Below are 19,598 nucleotides of genomic sequence, written 5' to 3' on the forward strand. Positions count from 1 at the left end.
ATGGACGATTTATTGAATGAAAAGGAAAGGTCTTTTGATGTTAAATATAATTTGATCAAAAGCGAAACGGCCGTTTGCAGAAAAGGTCACTAACGTGGTCCTTATTGTAGTTTGTATCATTGTGACTTGGTTTGGTTCAACGTTGTTTCAAACAACGTCTTACCCATCCTAAGGACTATCGAAAACTTGTGACATTACTCCAATATATCTATTGTTATTATAAAATATAGGGAAAATTCCAAATAAAAGCCTAAAAGGGCCATGGTTGTTTCAAATAAGGGTCTAAAGTAATCACTGTTTTTTCGAATAAGGGTCTAACCTTACCGGTCGTTAGCTGGCTAAATATTCTAATTAGTTAGAGGCGTTATCGTCCAATTACAATTTTAGCCTTAAATTATTTTGATTATTTTCTTTTCTTTCCTTTTTTTTCACTTTTTTTTTTTAGCAAGGGCTAGTGGTCACCGACGAGGGTTGAGGGCTCTACGAGCCTCGGCCGACCATTGGTAAGGGCTGGCCGGCCCTCGTTGGCCCTAGGCGAAGCCAACCCTCACTAGATGGCCTCCCCCAAGGTGAGGGTCGCCAAGCCCTCGTCAATCCCAAAGCAAAACTAGAAAAAGGGGGAAAAAAGAAAGAAAAAAAAAAGGAAAAAATTCGAAAAGAAAGTAAATGAATAAAATACCCTTTATCAGCCAAAAAGTCAGGTCCTTATTTAAAATAAACATAGTCACCTCAAATCTTTATTTGAAATAAAATCCATTTCAGAGTCTTATTTGAGAAAATGATAATGCTCCGGGCCCTTATTTAAAATAAAATCCACTTTAAACTCTTATTTAAGAAAATAGTATTTCAAGCCCTTATTTGGAATATTTATTACAATATATTTAGAAGCACTTTCAACTTATCTATACATATATATAATAAAAAGATCGATAGAATAGCTTTCCATGATTGTATGAAATATCATATTATTGTCATTCCGCACTTTTGCATTAATGGACATCATTGATCCATATGACATCTAAGGGCCACAAGAAGGAAACAAAATTACGTTTCTGAGCTCTTTCCTTTAGCCATGTGGCTGCACTTGTGTATTACATGTGGCCTTTAACTCTTTTGATGTGAAGCCAAGCTAATTACGTGCACATTTAAGCCAAGCCAAAAAGGCCATCGAAGGGGGGAAAGGGCAAAATATCTTGATAACAAAGCAAAAAGAGCCAAGGAAGCCGAAAAAGTTGAATTACATTTTATATTTTGGCAAGGAAAGCCGAAAAAGTTGGCTCTTAACTAATGTAATCACGTTGCTTGTCAATGCCCTATATATTTTAATGTCGCGACATTTGAAATTAAATGAAAGTCCAATTATAAATGCCGAGAGTAAAATAAAATCTAAAGGTGGAAATAAGTCATTCCATAAATATGAATTATGACCAGTAAAGTGGCTAAGAAATCGAAGTAATTCGGCATGTTTTTTTCGGTAGAAATAGGGAAAGAAATCACTTGTGGAAACTGAACGTCACGCAAGGTGGGTACGAGTGGGGAATGCAGCAACCTGAAAATGAGCACGGTAGTTAAATAATCAGCATTAGAATACCTAACCACCCTTTCTTTCTATAAATAAAAAAGAACACCGTTTTTGAGCTTAAAATAGCAAGGGCTTATTAATTAATTAAAGCTAATTAAAATAGCAAGAGGGAAATTATTAATTAATTAAAGCAGTAATTAAATGATCTGAGAGATGGAGAGGGAGACCTGTAACCCAAAAAAGTTAAAATATTATTAATAATAAATTACCAGATTAAATCCCAGTTAAGAAAATAGGGCATTAAGGAGTTCAATTTTCACAAAGGGCCATCAAGAAATATTGGAGCATTTGACAAGTATTTTAAACTAGCTTCCACAAATGCATGCTAAAAACTAATGTTACTCCCACTCAACATTTGTAGAATGTTGAAATTAGGATTAAAATATTTTTTTCTTCCAAAACTGCCCTCATTAATTGTTTAGTTTTCCGATTTTGCCCATTTTTTATAACTGTTCATCTTCTTCATTCAAGAGCGACTAGTCTAGTGAAAGGACAATAAGGGTCGCACAGCCCAAGCGACCTCCACTAGAGGTCCCACATCCTTGAGCGGCCCTCATCTAGGTCTCGCAACCCTCATTGAGGACCGCCTGAGGTTACTTAACGTTAGGCAATCTTAATCGACGGCTATTGGAACTGAAAGCCACTGGCGCCAAATTTGACTCATTTGTGGCTATAGCCCTTCATCAACTCTATTGAATATATAAATTCTTTTTACTAAAAATATATATAAAAGATACAGTCAAAGTTCATTGCAAGAGTTTTTTTGCCAAACACTATTTAAACCCAAAGTCCTTTTGCAAAGAGTTTTTACTAAACGCAATTTACATTTCCCCAAAAAACTGACTTTCAACATTTGTATTACACCTAGAACCCATTTATAAAGTTGAAATAAATCCACAGTAAATCCAAGGAGGAAACGACATTATCAATGGAGATGGATTGATTGTTTTTGGGGGGGGTTCTTGAGATCTGGTCCCTCTAGGGGCAGAGAAAAGCTGAGAAAGGGCAGGGTGCAGGAGCGTTGTTAAAGCATACAAGAGAACGAAATCTCGAGCATCCAATGTCGACCAGACCAATGGTTGTAGAAAAGATTGTATATGACATGCTAGCGTGGGGGGGCCGCGCCGCTCTCCGACCCCTTTTTTAACATATGCAACTCCTTTTCCCTCGCACCCAAATTGGCATATGCTGCTCATTGCAGTGAGCACAAGATATTCTCTAATAAAAGGCGAAAGAATAATTTGACCTGTCCTCACCCCATGACTGTGTGAAAACAACAAAGTTACATGCCATTGCATCCCTCCCTAATGAGGATTTGGGTGATGGGTGCTCTCAAGAACCCTAATTTGGCAACCGAATTGAAGAAGTTACAGAGTTTTCTCAATATTTATTACCCTTTTACTGTGATGTGCACAGCCAGGGCTTTGCACCCTATCAAACAGCAAAGCTTACCTGCCAAATGGGTGTCGGTGCATCCCCTTCCTAATGAGGATTTGGTGATGGGTGTTCTCAAGAAGCCTAATTTAACACCCATCCCCCCTCTCCCCCTCTCTCTTTCTCTCTCTCTCTTAATATTCAAAAGTCCAAAACCCTTTCCCCTTGTTGTTTTCTTCATCATCAGCGTCCTTCCCTTGTAATGGAAATATTATATTAAGCCAGAGCCAATCGCCCCCATCCCCAAGACCAAGACCGAGAGGTTCCTTTTTTGAGAGGGGGAAGAAATTGGTGGAAGAACAGTGCATGATAGACCAATGGCGACGACTCCCATCTCACCAGCACCCACTCCACCCCACTTTTGACTTCCGAATTGAGAGGGGGACGGGGGTCAAGGGGGTCGTTCCTAAGTGGACCGTTTTCCCACGACGTCTTAAATTGACATGAATCGGCCACTTTGATGCACTTTTGAATTTCTGCTTACAAGACCGACGCGTGAAAACAAATGTTACACAAGACATGTGGCAAAAAATCGAAACTTCAAGGACCACATCGAATTAGTTATGTTCGGATCATGGGTTGGTTTCCTTTAGTCCGGAATTTATACAATTATTGTGGCCGTGCCGTGGAATTGAGCGGCCGTGTCCTTGCTTCTTGGGCACTTCCACGAAGAAAAGTAAAAATGGGACAAAGGAAAGAGAAACGCACCTTCCCCCTTCCACTTGTGGAGTCCAAATGGAATCTCTTCTCTTTAAAATCGAACACGTGGTGGTCTGCTGCTGGCTTTGAAGGGGACCGGCATGGCCTCTTTTCTTCAATCGCCCTTCTGTCCCTCCCCCAACGTCTTCCCAGAACAACAGTTGATAAATTTCCGTGCCCGCGTCCTTCTAGATGGGATCGACCCTTCGTACATGAATGTGATAACAAGGCGGAGTAGCAGAGATGTAAAGATCGTCCTTTCCCTCGTACCCCACAAAACAACCCTCTCATCATCCCATCCCCAAGACCCAAAAGCAGTCTCTAACTTTGATTCGCGCAGAGGCGCACAGATCGCACAGAAATGAAGGAGTTCGGGACATCCCTGGCCTCCCTCCTGGGCGTCCTGGCCTTCTGCCAGACCCTCCTCCAGGTGGTGTTCCCGCCGGAGCTCCGGGTCACCTCCCTCCACTTCCTGAACCAGGCCCTCAACTACTGCTCCTCCTACCTGGACTACATCATAAATAAGGCCAACGAGATCCTCCGCAAGAACCGAGAACGCCTCCTTTATATTCATTCGCGCCGTGGGTTGCTCGACTCCCGAGGCCACCCGTGGGAATCCGAGCCGTTCAAGCACCCGAGCACCTTCGACACGCTGGCCATGGACCCGGAGAGGAAGAGGGACATCGTGGAAGACCTCCGCTACTTCGCGGCTGGGCAGGCCTTCTACTAGCGGGCGGGCCGGGCCTGGAATCAGGTGTACCTGCTGAGAAATCGAAGATGTGGATTGAAGGCCTTATTAGTATTGGGCTTAAGGCCCGTCCGCCCAAGTTGGGCCCATAAAGCACAGCCCACGGGAATAGGGCCCGTGGAAGGAGAGAGGTATAAAAGGGAGGAGAGAGAGAGAAAAACACACCGTTTTGTTTTAGAAAAAAGCGTACGTTTTTTTTTTTTTCTCAACGAACACTCCCTCTCTCTCTCGTTTTCTTCAAAGCAAAAAGGAAACAGTGAAGTGCGTAGGCCAATTTGCTTCACCGGATCGAACAGAATCAAGTTTCTCTTCCTCTAACGGCGTCGGTGTCTAATCTGTGACTAAAAGTTACGCTTGAATCCGTGGTGTGCTTTAGGATCAGTGATACGTGTTGTTTTTCCCGGGCTTGTCTTCCGCATTGATTTAAGGGTTCGATTTAGTGTCAAATATGGTTTTTCGGGGATCAGTCATTCCCAACATTGGTATCAAAGCCCTAGTTCACATTTTCCCGACTTGTTTGACGTTTTTGATTGATTTTTCGCAAAAACAATTCGGCTGTACGAATCGGGGTGAGTAATCCCGACACCCGAGCGTTGTTCGGCCATTTTTCTGAGTTTTCGTAAGTCGAAATCGTTTTCTGAACACATGGGGAGAAAGGCGACGTCGAGAGGAGTCTGGCGATACATCATGTGCCGCCGAGCGACGCCGCACGCGCCCACACGCGCGGCTGGAAGCCGTTGCGCATGGGCGCGACGTGCCCGGAAGCGTTGGCTCACCCAGCGCATGCGAGCCGCCGACCGGCAAACCGGCACGCGCCGGTCTGCGGACGACGCGTGCTGACGTCAGCATGACGTCACCCAACGATCAGTAACCGCTAGGGTGACGTCAGCACTACGACATTTCGCCGGGCGGTCACCGGCCGGTGACCCGACCCGACCCGACCCGAGGACGCCAGCACGCGCGCCACTCGTGTCGGCTGACGTCTGCGTGACGTCAGCCCGCACACGCGTGCGGCACGTGCCGTCAGTTCGCTCGAACCGGCCTGACCGGTCCGACCAGTATGTCCGGCCCGACCGGTCTGTCCGATCCGACCAATCCGACGTCCGACGATCGTTGACCGTTGACCCAAAAAAAAAAAGAAGGGAAAATAATGTGTTTCTTTTTCAATTAAGTCTATGTGGATTATAATGTGATCCCTTATTTGTTTTGCATTTGTTGCAGGAACAATGCCTCCCCTGAGGTTGCGCACACCTATTCGCGCAGTTACCGATGAACAAAAGGATAGGCTGTCTAAGTTGATAGCTGAGCTGACTAATCATCGATGGGAGATAGGTGACTTAATTGATCATGTCCTTGAAGTCAATGGGAAAATTCAACAGGTCATATGGAATGGTCGTCCTATGTCACAGTCAGAGATGGTGTGATTTTTCATAAAGACTCTTCCACCTGAATGACAAGATGTGTTGAATCGCATATGAGATGTCAACGGAGCTGATTCCTATAAGAAAATTGTGATGGATTTTGTAAATGAATATTACTATATTGTTTCAAGGGAAAAATCAAGAAATTGAATAAAATAGGATCTTTCCCAGTTCGTGTCGACTTGGTGTTAGTTGTATTGGCTGATATATGTTAAGTGTGATTTGTGGACATATTATGTAATGATTACTACCTAATTGTGTTAATTGAAAGCATTATTGTTTTATTGGATGTCTATTATATATTACTTTCTGTTATTGCTGGTTCTTTGTGGGTAATTAGCTGTTGGTAGTTTTAGAAGTTTTTGTAGCTTCATAGAATTGATTTTGCATAAGACAATTATATTGATGATAGTTTTAAGTTAGGATTTTGGAGGATGATTGAAAACATAGTGACCTTTTGATTCTCAAGCCTTACTTGAAATTATTCATTAATATGATGGGTCTATGTAAATAGGGATGCATAAATGATAGGCATTAATAATTCGTGCATATTTGTCGATTTGTTCGGATCAATGGCTTTAGCCACAAAGAGCATAGTTGCCGAGCTGAACAAAGGTGAAAAGCTCAATGGTGACAACTATGAAATTTGGCAAATGAAAATCCAGTATGTCTTTGGAAGAGCAAGAAGCACTTGAGGCTCTTAACTCGACCATGGTAGAACTCGAAGAGGGAATCACCGCACAAAGACACAAAAGAGACAAAGAAGCTTTTTCTGTGTGGAAAAGAAAGAACTCTCTAGCTCGCATCACGTTGCTGAGCAGCATGGAAAATGACGTCATGCGAGAGTTTCGGCGTTTTGACAATGCCAAGGAAATGTGGGAGGCATTGGCAGCTAGATTTGGTCATACTTCGATGACTAGACTGAGGCAGCTCACTATCAGGTTTGACTCTTATAAGAAGCCTCATGGTCAGACCGTAAAGCAACATCTTAAAAAGATGTCAAACATGATAACTAAGCTTAAAGATGCTGGCCATGTCCTCACAGATGAGCAGCAAGTGCAAGCAGTGATTCGTTCCTTGCCTCAGAGTTTGGAGCATATAAATGTGCACCTGACTCATAATGAAAATATCAAAAACTTTGAGGATGCAATGCATCATCTTGAGCTGGAAGAGGACCGCCTGTTGGCGGCTAAGCCGGATGCTGAACTCTATTGTGCAAGTTCTAGCTCAAATGGAGCTTCGAGCTCCAAGCGCAAGCGCCCTAACTAGTTTGATAAGGGGAAAGGCAAGGAAGAAGCAGGTCCTTCAGGGATAGAAACCCAAGTTTAACCAACATGAAAGAGGGAAGCGTCATCGCATGAAAAAGCTTGCAATGGTGAAATGCTACAACTGTGACAAGAAGGGTCACTATACTCGCGACTATCGTGAGCCAAAGAAGGTATGCACCCCTTGTACTTTTCAGAACTTTGCTTTTGTGTCGAGTTTTGTGTTCTTAACTGAGTCTAATCCTTTGTGGACTGTGGATTCAGGAGCGGCGGACCATGTAGCGAAGGATAGAGGATCCTTCATGGAATTCCGACGAGTACCAACTTGAACTAAGTGGATCTATGTGGGAAACAACTCCAGAGCTGAAGTGAAAGGAATTGGCACATGCCAACTGAATATGCGTGGTGGACGCACTTTGTTCCTTCATGATGTATTATATGCTCCGGAGATTCGTCGGAATTTAGTGTTTGTATTAGTGTTGGTTAAATTAGGTTTTAATATGAACTTCTATAGTAGAGGTGTGAATTTGTTTTTGGATACAAATTACTATGGTTGTTGTTATTTTCTGGATGGTTTTATTGTATTAGATATTGATTATGTTAATGCTAATGTTTGTTATTCTCTTCTCATGTCTCCCAATAAATATGATAATGATGTGAATGTGTGGCATGCTAGACTTGGTCACATTGGCCAACAGCGTATGAATAGACTAGCCAAAGAGGGCTTGTTGGGCAATATTGAAAAAGTCGATTTGTCCATATGTAAGCATTGCCTAGAAGGGAAAACGACAAGGAAACCATTTGGAAAATGAAAAAGAGCTGAATTTCCTCTGCATTTAACCTATTCTGATGTATGTGGTCTAACGAATGTGAAAAGAAGGCATGGGGCTGTTTATTTCATCACTTTTTATTGATGATTATACTCGAGTCAGATATGTCTATTTGATTTCTCATAAATCTGAAGCAATAAGTTGTTTTAAAAGGTTTATGAACCTAGTAGAGAATTAATTAGACAAGAAAATAAAAGCATTGAGATCCGATCGAGGTCAAGAATATTTATCTGATGAGTTCAGAAAATTATTTGATGAAAAAGGAATAGAAAGACAATTGTCTATTCCATATACTCCTCAACAAAATGGTGTTGCGAGAGAAGAAACAAAACCATACTTGGAAATGGTTAGGTCCATGATGGCGCATGCTAACTTACCTATTACCTTTTGGAGTGATGCGTTGTTAATCGCTGCCTATATACTTAACCGTGTGCCTTCCAAATCAGTTACTTCCACTCCATATGAGTTATGGACATGTAGAAAACCGGACTTAAGTTTTCTTAAGCCATGGGGTTGTGCTGCCTATACACATGAGTCTTCTCACAAATTTGGGAAATTGGGTCCCAGAAGAAAGAAGAGTATTTTCATAAGGTGCTCTGAACACTCGAAAGGATATGTGTTCATAGGTGAGCAGGAAAGTGGGAGTATAACTGAGTTTGAATCACGAGATGTCACATTCCTAAAAGATGAATTTCCTAAGAAGGGTGAAATAGGGGACGATCGTTCCCTATTTGAGACCTTGGATCAGGATAATTATGTTAGTGGAGTTCGTCCAAGTGGGAGTAATATGAGAAGTGATAATTGAATTCAACTCATTATCAATTGCAACCACATGATGAGATGACATCATCATTACCTAATCCAAGTAGGAGCATGATGGGGAATGATGTGCAAAGTGTACAATTTCCCATACGGCGAACAAGTCGCCAAAGTATTCCCCGTCGACGTTTTGACATTGAAGGGGAAACTTTTATGGTTGCTCCACAAGATGAGGATGAGCCAAGAAATATTAATAAGGCTCTGAATTGTCCTAGTAAGGAAAAATGGATTAATGCAATGGAAGAGAAAATGGAGTCAATGAAATCAAACCAAGTCTGGGAACTAGTTGATCTGCCAAAAGGACGCAGAGCTATTGGGAACAAATGGGTTCTCAAAATAAAGCGAAAGGCTGATGGCTCGATAGAAAGGCATAAGGCTCGCCTTGTGGCGAAGGGGTATAATCAACATGAAGGAATTGATTATGAATATACGTTTTCTCCTGTAGTAAGATTTACATCGATTCGCATTATTCTGGCAATAGTGGCTAGTCTGGATCTTGAGTTACATCAAATGGATGTAAATACCGATTTCCTCAATGGAGAATTAGAGGAAGAAATATATATATATATATGGAACAACCTGCTGGTTTCATAGTGAAAGGCCAAGAAGAAAAAGTATGTCGACTTTTGAGGTCGATATATGGTCTTAAGCAGTCATCAAGACAATGGTATATACGTTTTCATAATGCCATAATGGCATATGATTTTACGATGATTGATGAGGATCATTGTGTATATATCAAAAGATCCAAGGATCAATTTGTGATCATATCATTATATGTTGATGATATACTAATTGCTGGAAGCAATATGGAGTTTGTTAAGACTGTCAAGAGTTGGTTGTCTTCCAACTTTGAGATGAAGGACATGGGTGAGGCTGCATACATTCTTGGAGTTAAGATTTCAAGATATCGTTCGAAGAGATCGTTGTCTCTTTCGCAAGAAACTTATATAAACAAAGTTCTTGAACGGTTTCGTATGCAAGATTGTAAACCCATAGACACTCCTATTGCGAAAGGTGAATGATTGAGCCATAGACTGTGTCCAAGGACTCCACAAGAGAAGGAACAAATGAAACATGTTCCTTATGCTAGTGCTGTTGGGAGCTTGATGTACGCTATGATGTGTACAAGACCCGACATATGTTTTGCAGTTGGAATGGTGAGTAGATACCAATCCAATCTAGGTCCAGCACATTTGAAGGCCGTTAAGAGAGTACTGAGGTATCTGAAGGGAACTGCTGATTACAAGTTGAATTACCAAGGAAATGATCTTCGACTTGAAGGCTATTCAGATGCTGATTGGGGAGGAGATTTAGATGAAAGAAAATCTACCTCAGGATTTGTTTTCTTACTGAGCAATGGCGCCATATCATGGAGTAGTAAGAAGCAAATGTGCATAGCCTTATCCACGATGGAAGCTGAGTTCGTGACATTATTAGCAGCAGTACAAGAAGGAGTTTGGCTTAAGAGATTCTTGGATCATTTAGGTGTTATTGAGAAAGCTGCGAATCCATTATTGGTTAAGGACTCCAAAAAGATCAAAATATCATTACAAGACCAAACATATAGATACCAAGTATAACTTTGTCAAGGATATGATTGCACGAAAGGATGTGAACTTACAGTATATATCTACACATAGAATGGTAGCAGATCCTATGAAAAAGCCAATACCTAGAGATGTGTTTTGTGGTCATGTAAAATCTCTAGGATTGCGTAGAGTCTGATGTACTGGATTGTAATTTCCCTGAGTTGTTCACATTTATGAACTAGTGTTGTTTCATTATTAATGCCTATGAATATTTGTTTGATCTTTATGCATCTTAATGCTCAGTGCATTATTTTAAGTTGATGAAGTATGTCGGATAGATAAAAGATTAGCCCACTCACACGGGTAATCGCCTCTATTTACTATGTGATAAATAGAGATGAGATTGTTTTTAAGCTTATTATATATGTGATAATCGAGAGCTCAAGCTTAAAATACGTATGTCGCCTTAATTGAGTGTTAAGATGAGGACATAATACTTACTATGTCTGAAAGTAAAATACCCCACATATTTTACTTTATCTGTCTAAGACGCCAGATGTGAGTTCTGATGAATTTTGTAAAAGAGTAGATACATGAACTCAGGTTAGACATTGGGTATGTCTGAACTATTATCTGTACGGTATTGAAATGTGTAGACATACGCTCCATGGGAAAGGAGTTAATACCGTAATACGTATTTCATACTACGTATGCATGAGCCGACCAATAAGAGTGGCAAAAGTTTGATCTCAACTTTTATGACGTGTGAGACTCTTGAGGAAAAGAGTTCCTCAATTTTAGTGCCCTCATGACTTTTACTTATTCTCAAGGTTTCTATTTAGTGTTTGCTATCTTAGGATGTTGCCAATGGTCATGAGTTGATTCGATCTAATGGGACATTTCTAGAAAAGCAAGCTGAACTGAAATTAAGAGTTTGAAGGAAAGAGGAAGATCGATTTTGGAGAATCACATTGTAGTTTTTGTATTCACTGGTCGACCAATTATGATTGTCTTTGTGATAACTGTAATTGTGAATATAATATATAATCGTTGTTTAAAGGAGATCAAGAGAGATATAAATGTGATTGATCGATCTAGGGTACTACATACTAAGTCTACTCGGAGTGTGACGCCTATTGTGAGCTGCTATATATTCCTAATAGATGTATAGCAACGAGCTCTCAAAGTATGTTGGTCGCACGGATTATTCACCGGTATGAATGTTGAAAAGAGGTAAAGAGAATCATGTTCGGCCCACCATGTGCGAGTGGGAGATGAAGGCCTTATTAGTATTGGGCTTAAGGCCCGTCCGCCCAAGTTGGGCCCAGAAAGCCCGGCCCATGGGAATAGGGCCCGTGGAAGGAGAGAGGTATAAAAGGGAGGAGAGAGAGAGAGAAAAACACACTGTTTTTTTATAGAAAAGAGGGTACATTTTTTTTCTCAACGAACACTCCCTCTCTCTCTCGTTTTCTTCAAAGCAAAAAGGAAAACAGTGAAGCGCGTAGGCCAATTTGCTTCACCAGATCGTATAGAATCAAGTTTCTCTTCCTCTAACGGCGTCGGTGTCTAATCTGTGGCTAAAAGGTACGCTCGAATCCGTTGTGTACTTTAGGATCGGTGATACGTGTTGTTTTTCCCGGGCTTGTCTTCCGCATTGATTTAGGGGTTTGATTTAGTGTCGAATCCGGTTTTTCGGGGATCAGTCATTCCCAACATGGATGATGAAGAATGGAATCAGATGATGATGATGAAGAATGGACTCAGCAGAATCAAAAACTGTACAAGAAATGTTCAATATATCTTTGTATCGAATCGATGTTTATACAAAGTATCGATCGCAACAAAGCAATACAAATTCTATGTTCTTCCCTTCTACTCTGTTTTCATTATTTGTCATACTCACTATAGACGAGCTTAACTCTTTCTATATATAACAAAAGGAGAGAAACTAATATTCCAGTAATAGAAAAACCGAACTAACAAACTTTGCCAGCTGTTTACAACAGAACAACAACTTGTTAACAAGGCAAGCTTGGCGATCCAAGTCTTCTACATTATATATTCTTCACCGTTGATTAGTCTGGCGATCCGTGTCTTCTGCATCAACTCATGTCAGTCTTCATCACCAGTTTTCCATTGTTGATCATCAGCTTACTTTATAGTAGCAGAGTAAGATAAAGATCCTGATCCTTTAACATCCCCCCTCAAATTGGGGAGGGTGAAAGATCCCATTCCCAATTTGGTTCAGAGAGTAACATGAGCTATTCATGAGAGAGATTTAGTAAAGATATTAGCTAATTGAAGATGAGTAGGTATATATTGAACACGAATAGATCCAGAAGAAACTTTCTCACGTACAAAGTGGAAGTCGACTTCGATGTGCTTAGTTCGAGCATGCAGTATTGGATTTGCTATAAGAGAAATTGTTGATCTGTTGTCACAAAATAAAGATGTAGTTGATGGAAGAGAAATACCAATATCACGTAATACAAAGCTTATCCAGGTGAGTTCAGCAGTTGTCGAGGCAAGTGCACGATATTCATTGTGGAGGATCCGGAACAAGGGGTTGTTTCTTGGCTGACCAAGAAAGTAGATTAGATCCAAGGAATGTACAAAACCCAATTGTAGAGCGTCGTGTGACAGTGCAACCAGCCCAATTAGCATCTGAAAACCCATAGAGGTTTACTGAACTTTGAGAATGAAGATAGATCCCAAGATGTATAGTACCTTTGACATATCGAAGAACTCTTTTTAATTGGTGAAAGTCTGCCACTGTAGGATGTTGCATCTTTTGACAAAGAAGGTTTGTGGCAAAAGGTAGGTCTGGTCGAGTAATAGTTAAGTACTGAAGACCACCAACCAAGCTTCTGTACTCAACAGGATCTGTTAGCTGATTTGTAGCCTCAACCATGGAAAGTGATCGAAGTGGCAGGGGTGTTGAGATTGGTTTACAGTCAGCCATATGAGCTCATTTCAGCAAGTCAGTGGCATATTTTGTTTGGCATAGAAATAGATTCTGTGAAGTACGTTTGGCTTCGATGCCCAAAAAATAGTGAAGATATCCAAGATCCTTCATATGGAAGTGAAGGCTGAGCTTCTGAATTAAGGTAGTTAAGAGCTGGGATGAGCTACTAGTCAAGATGATATCATCAACATATAGTAGTAATAACACTGTATGTGATTCAGCATGAAGAACAAATAAGGAGGGATCTGCTATGCTACAGAAGAAGCCAATTTCGAGTAAAAACTTGCTGAATTTATCGAACCAAGCTCTTGGGGCTTGTCGAAGACCATATAAGGACTTTTGGAGCAGACAGACATAACTTGATTTATGAGGATGTATAAAGCTAGGTGGCTGTTCCATGTATACAATCTCATTCAAATCTTCATGGAGGAAAGCATTTTTGACATCAAGTTGATGTATTGGCCACTGTTTCATGAGAGCTAGAGACAGCACTATTCGGATTGTTGCATGTTTTACAACAGGGCTGAAGGTCTCGGTAAAGTCAAGTCCTTCCTCTTGGTGAAAACCTTTGGCGACTAGACGAGCCTTTAGTCTATCAAGGCTCCCATCTGGTGCGAGTTTGGTCTTATACACCCACTTACAGCCTATTACATTCATCTGGTCAGTTCTGGGAACTAATTTCCAGGTTTGATTTTCATTTAGTGCACTCATTTCTTCTTCCATTGCCCTATACCAAGCTTTATCGGCTAAAGCTGATTTGATAGACCTTGGTTCCATAGGAACTTGATACTTAGCTAAACAAGCATATTTTGGATTTGGTTTTCTAATCCTAGACTTAAGCCGAGTCTACATATGATGATCATGAATAGTACCTTGAGAAGAAGGAAGAATAGCATTGTATTGTTCTTGATCGGGATTAATGTCAGCAGGTAGATCATTGTGTGGAGATAAAGAGCTGGAAGTATGTTGTTCTTGAGTAGTAGAAAGACCTATAGGCATAACATTTATTGAAGTAAAGACCGGTTGTTCATCTGTGGTATTTTCATACTGCATTGATATTGAGGAAGTGGTATGTGGTTGCTGTCTACTATATAGGTGATGACTATAACAATCATCTATATCAGGATGAATCTGACTTTTGGCTGACTGATGAAGAAGACTATTATCTATTGAATCTGTGCTTGGAGGTTCGAACAAATGAATTTCTCCAATCCATTGTTTATACAAAGTTGTATATTGTCCAAATTCATTGGCCAACCTCTTTGTGAATGGATAAAAAGTTTCATCAAAGACAACATGTCTACTGATATACACACGATTATCAGTGGGTACAAGACATCGATATCCTTTGTGCAGATCACTGTATCCCAAAAAGACACAAGGAAGAGATCGAGGATCAAATTTCTTGCTTGCATATGGTCTCAAGAAAGGATAGCAAGCACAACGAAACACCCTTAAATGATCATACCTTGGCTGTCTATTATGAATTTTGGTATAGGGTGTAACAATCTTCAGTTTTGGTGTGGGGAGAATATTTACAATGTAATTAGCTGTCACAAAGGCATCTACCCAAAATTTTAGTGGAACTTTTGAGTGATACAACATAGCTAATCCCAGTTCAACTATGTGTCGATGTTTTCTTTCTGAGACCCCATTCTGTTCTGGTGTGTGTGGACAGGATATAAGCTGTTTTATCCCATAGTTTTTCAGATGATTTTGAAACTTGTTACTTACGAATTCTCCTCCTCCATTACTTTGGAAAATCTTAATCTGATGATTGTATTGCCTTTCAACTAACTTCTGAAATTGGACAAATATATCATAGAACTCAAACTTCAACTTCATAGGATATAACCAGCTACATCGAGAAAAACTGTCAACAAAAATCGTATTTGAACTTCTGAAATGAACATACTGGTGAGGGTCCCTAAATGTCACAATGGACCTTTTCTAATGGAAAACTTGATGTAGAATCCGACAAAGAAAAAGATAGTGCTGTACTTTTTGCTATTTGACAGTTCTGCATACATTCTTAGATGTTGAATTGAAATGTATCAGCTTCTGTTTCTGCAGATGTTTGACTATCTGTGGAATTTGTGTGAGCTAATCTCTGGTGCCATATGTCTTCATCCACAGTTTTGCCATATGGTCTCAAGCAAGGATAGCAAGCACAACCAAACACCCTTAAATGATCATACATTGGTTGTCTATTATGAATTTTGGTATAGGGTGTATCCATCTTCAGTTTTGGTGTGGGGAGAATATTTACAATGTAATTAGTTGTCACAAAGGCATCTACCCAAAATTTTAGTGGAACTTTTGAGTGATACAACATAGCTAATCCCAATTCAACTATGTGTTGATGTTTTCTTTATGAGACCCCATTCTGTTCTAATGTGTGTGGACAGGATATAAGCTGTCTTATCCCATAGTTTTTCAGATGATTTTGAAACTTGTTACTTACGAATTCTCCTCCTTCATCACTTTGGAAAATTTTAATATGATGATTGTATTGCCTTTCAACTAACTTCTGAAATTGGACAAATATATCATAGAACTCAGACTTCAACTTCATAGGATATAACCAGCTATATCGAGAAAAACTATCAACAAAAATCGTATTTGAACTTCTGAAATGAACATACTGGTGAGGGTCCCTAAATGTCACAATGGACCTTTTCTAATGGAAAACTTGATGTAGAATCCGACAAAGAAAAAGATAGTGCTGTACTTTTTGCTATTTGACAGCTGCTGCATACATTCTTAGATGTTGAATTGAAATGTATCAGCTTCTGTTTCTGCAGATGTTTCACTAACTGTGAATTTGTGTGAGCTAATCTCTGGTGCCATATGTCTTCATCCACAGTCCTTTGCCTCTGAGTAAAAAAAGCTTATGTGGTTTGTGGATTTACTTGATAAAGCCCTCTAGTTTTCCTTCCGAGCTTCACCATTATTTTGGTATTGTTGTCCTTTACATAAACACAAGTTTTATCAAAGATAAACGAGCAAGGATAGTCATCTGTAAGCTTAGATACTGAAAGAAGATTCTTCTTTATGTCTGGAACAATTAGAACATCATTAAGAGGTAATGTATTACCCTTTGTATTCAAACAAGTATTGCCAATGTATGTAACAGGTAAACATGATCCATTGTCGATCATAACAGTTGTATGTAACAGGTAAACATGATCCATTGTCGATCATAACAGTATCATGTCCTTGATATTTAGAAAGGGTATGAAGCATACTAGGATTGGCACTGATGTGGGCTGTAGCACCAGTATCAAGACACCATTCGCTTCCTGTTGAATCTTCAATATGCATTGCTGTTAATGCTGCTAGAATGTCTTCTGCTTGATAAGAGTTGTCAAACCGATACCAGCAACGAAGATCATCATGTCCAAATCGTTTACATATTTGACATTCTAGTCAAATACTGCTTGTTTCTTTCTCATCCTGTAAGTTCTTATTTGTGTTTACAAAAGGATAAGTTTTGGTGTTTTGGTACCTTTGAGAATAAGTGGTATAGGGTCTAAACCCTTGATTAGTTGTAGATAAGGTATTTCTCTATCTGAGGTGTTGATCTCCTTGTCCTTGGATTAAGGCATCTGTTCTGTAAGTCTGATTTCTTTCAGTATAACCAAAGCCTCGACCTCTATTATTAGCAGCTCTACCATGACCATAACTTCAACCTCCTCTGTAACTTCCTCTTTGAGATATAACTCTAGAAGTTTGAGAGATGTAATCTCCATTAGTGTTTTCTTTAGGCTGTAACTGAGATTGTCTTTGCCCAAAATAGGCCAAATTAGGATTGAATTGATTCCTGGAATAGGTCTTCAGCCTTGATTCAAACCTTTCTAATTGGGCAATAACCTCATCATAATTAGGTTGAGGCTTTAAGCAGTATATGGTGGTTCAAAAATTTTCAAATTCAGGGCCTAAACCTTCCAATACACCAAACATTTTGGTTATTTCATCCACATGTTTGCCTATTGCATTCAACTGATCACATATGGACTTATATTCCCTAAGATAAACAGAGGGGGTTTGATCATGCTTTTGGCACGATTGTAGTTTTCCTCTCAGTTCGAACTCTCTAGCAATTGACTTCTGTGTAAATCATTTTAGAAGTGTTTGCCATACTTCAAATGATGTTTCTAATCCAATTATTAAGCTCAAAATATTTTCAGTAACAGCCCCACTGATCCAAGACGATATCAACTGATCTGTTTTTGCCCAATCAGTATAATCTGGATTGACAAATTCAGATTCACAACCTTCATCCTCTCTTTGCAGCATTCGAGGAGGTGAAGGGATATCACCATTAACAAAACCAAAGAGCTCTTGACTTTTCAGGAATCTTTGGATTTGAGCTTGCCACAATAGGAATTTGTCTTCAGCAAGTTTGATTGTGACAAAATTCGAGATATTCACATGATTGGAAAGGAGTACTTTGGTGTTCTGATCGCCATTGTTACAATCCTTTAGCTTCAAGAAGAAGATAACAGTAATACTATGAGTTCTTATATGATTACCGTGATACAGAAAGTTTCTAGCGCTTCAGATCTTCTGTCTTGATGTAAAGACCTACTGCTGAATGGATCTTTTCATCAAACGCAGTAGAACCGGCTCCGATACCATGAGAAATTGAAGATGTGGATGATGAAGAATGGAATCAGATGATGATGATGAAGAATGGACTCAGCAGAATCAAAAACTGTACAAGAAATGTTCACTATATCTTTGTATCAGAATCTGATGTTTGTACAAAGTATCGACTGCAACAAAGCAATACAAATTCTCTGTTCTTCCCTTCTACTCTGTTTTCATTATCTGTCATACTCACTATAGACGAGCTTAACTCTTTCTATATATAACAAAAGGAGAGAAGCTAATATTCCAGTAATAGAAAAACCGAACTAACAAACTTCGCCAGCTGTTTACAACAGAACAACAACTTGTTAACAAAGCAAGCTTGGCGATCCAAGTCTTCTACATTATATATTCTTCACCGTTGATTAGTCTAGCGATCCGTGTCTTCTGCATCAACTCATGTCAATCTTCATCACCAGTTTTCCATTATTGATCATCAGCTGACTTTATAGTAGCAGAGTAAGATAAAGATCTTGATCCTTTAACACCTGCTCTATGGCTCGCCCGGTACGGGGAAATCGAGCATGATCGCCGCCATGGCCAATTTCCTCGGCTATGACATCTACCAACTCGAGCTGCCCCATGTGCACACCAACTCCGAGCTCCGGAAGCTCCTCATGAATACCAGCTCCAAGTCCATCATCGTCGTCATCACCGGCACCAACTGCTCGGTCAATCTGTCCAACAGGTCGGAGGTGCCCTATGCCACAGCACCTCGTAGCTACTACGACCCCGGCGCGCCTGAGGCAACCCACGGCAGCGAGGACGGGAATAACAGCATGGTCACCCCCTCCGGGCTGTTCAACTTCACCCATGGCCTATGGTCATGCTGCGGGAGCGAGAGGATCTTCGTGTTAACCACCAACCACATCGAGAAGCTCGACCCCGCATTCCTCGAGAAAGCCGCATAAACATGCGCATCCACATGAGCTACTGCTCGTACCTGGCGCTCAAGATCCTGCTCCATAACTACCTGGGTAGCACGGCCGAGGACCTGAGCGAGGTGGTGTCGAGCAAACTCCGAGAGGCGGTCGAGAAGGCCAAGATGACACCGGCAGACATAAGCGAAGTCCTGATCGAGAACCGGAGGAACAAGGAGAGAGCCGTGAGCGAGTTGCTCGAGGTGTTGAGGGCGAGAGAGGAGAACGAGAAGTACGAGCTGAACACGATGGAGGAGGAGGAGGAGGAGGAGGAGGAGGAGGAGGAAGGAGGAGCAAGAGGAAAGAGAAAGAGAGGACTCTGGAGAGCCCGAAAGAAGGGAGCGACTGCGGTGACGATTCATGCAAGGTGGAAGAGGATGATGAAGAGAAGAAAGCAATATGAGAGGGAAAATCAGTTCGTCCCTTTTTCATTTTCTTTTCACTTTTATTTTCTCTCGTTTTTTTCCCTTTTTTTTTTCTCTTCTTTTCGGGTTAGAAATGAAAAATGGAAAAGCAATTTGATCTGTTGGGAACAGATGGTTGATTTTTGCTCCTGCGCAAGAATTTTCCATTTTCAAAAGCAACATATCAAATGAATCTCACTTTCTGCTTGTGCTTGGTTTTGCGATTTGGAAGATTATGTTATAGGTTTGGGCTGTATTGAAACGGTAAGTGCTCCACTCATTCTATGCGTCTAGAGCGAGTTTTCGCCAATTAGTCCAATTACGGT

The 19,598-nt window shown here is 40.5% G+C and overlaps 1 pseudogene; it reads left to right on the top strand.

Annotated features, from left to right (window-relative positions):
- The first annotated feature begins 4,076 nt into the window (after positions 1 to 4,076).
- On the top strand, positions 4,077 to 19,271 carry LOC104432013 (annotated as a pseudogene).
- The last annotated feature ends 327 nt before the right edge of the window (positions 19,272 to 19,598 follow it).

The sequence above is a fragment of the Eucalyptus grandis genome, chromosome 3 (assembly GCF_016545825.1).
Source record: "Eucalyptus grandis isolate ANBG69807.140 chromosome 3, ASM1654582v1, whole genome shotgun sequence".
Classification (NCBI taxonomy): Eukaryota; Viridiplantae; Streptophyta; class Magnoliopsida; order Myrtales; family Myrtaceae; genus Eucalyptus; species Eucalyptus grandis.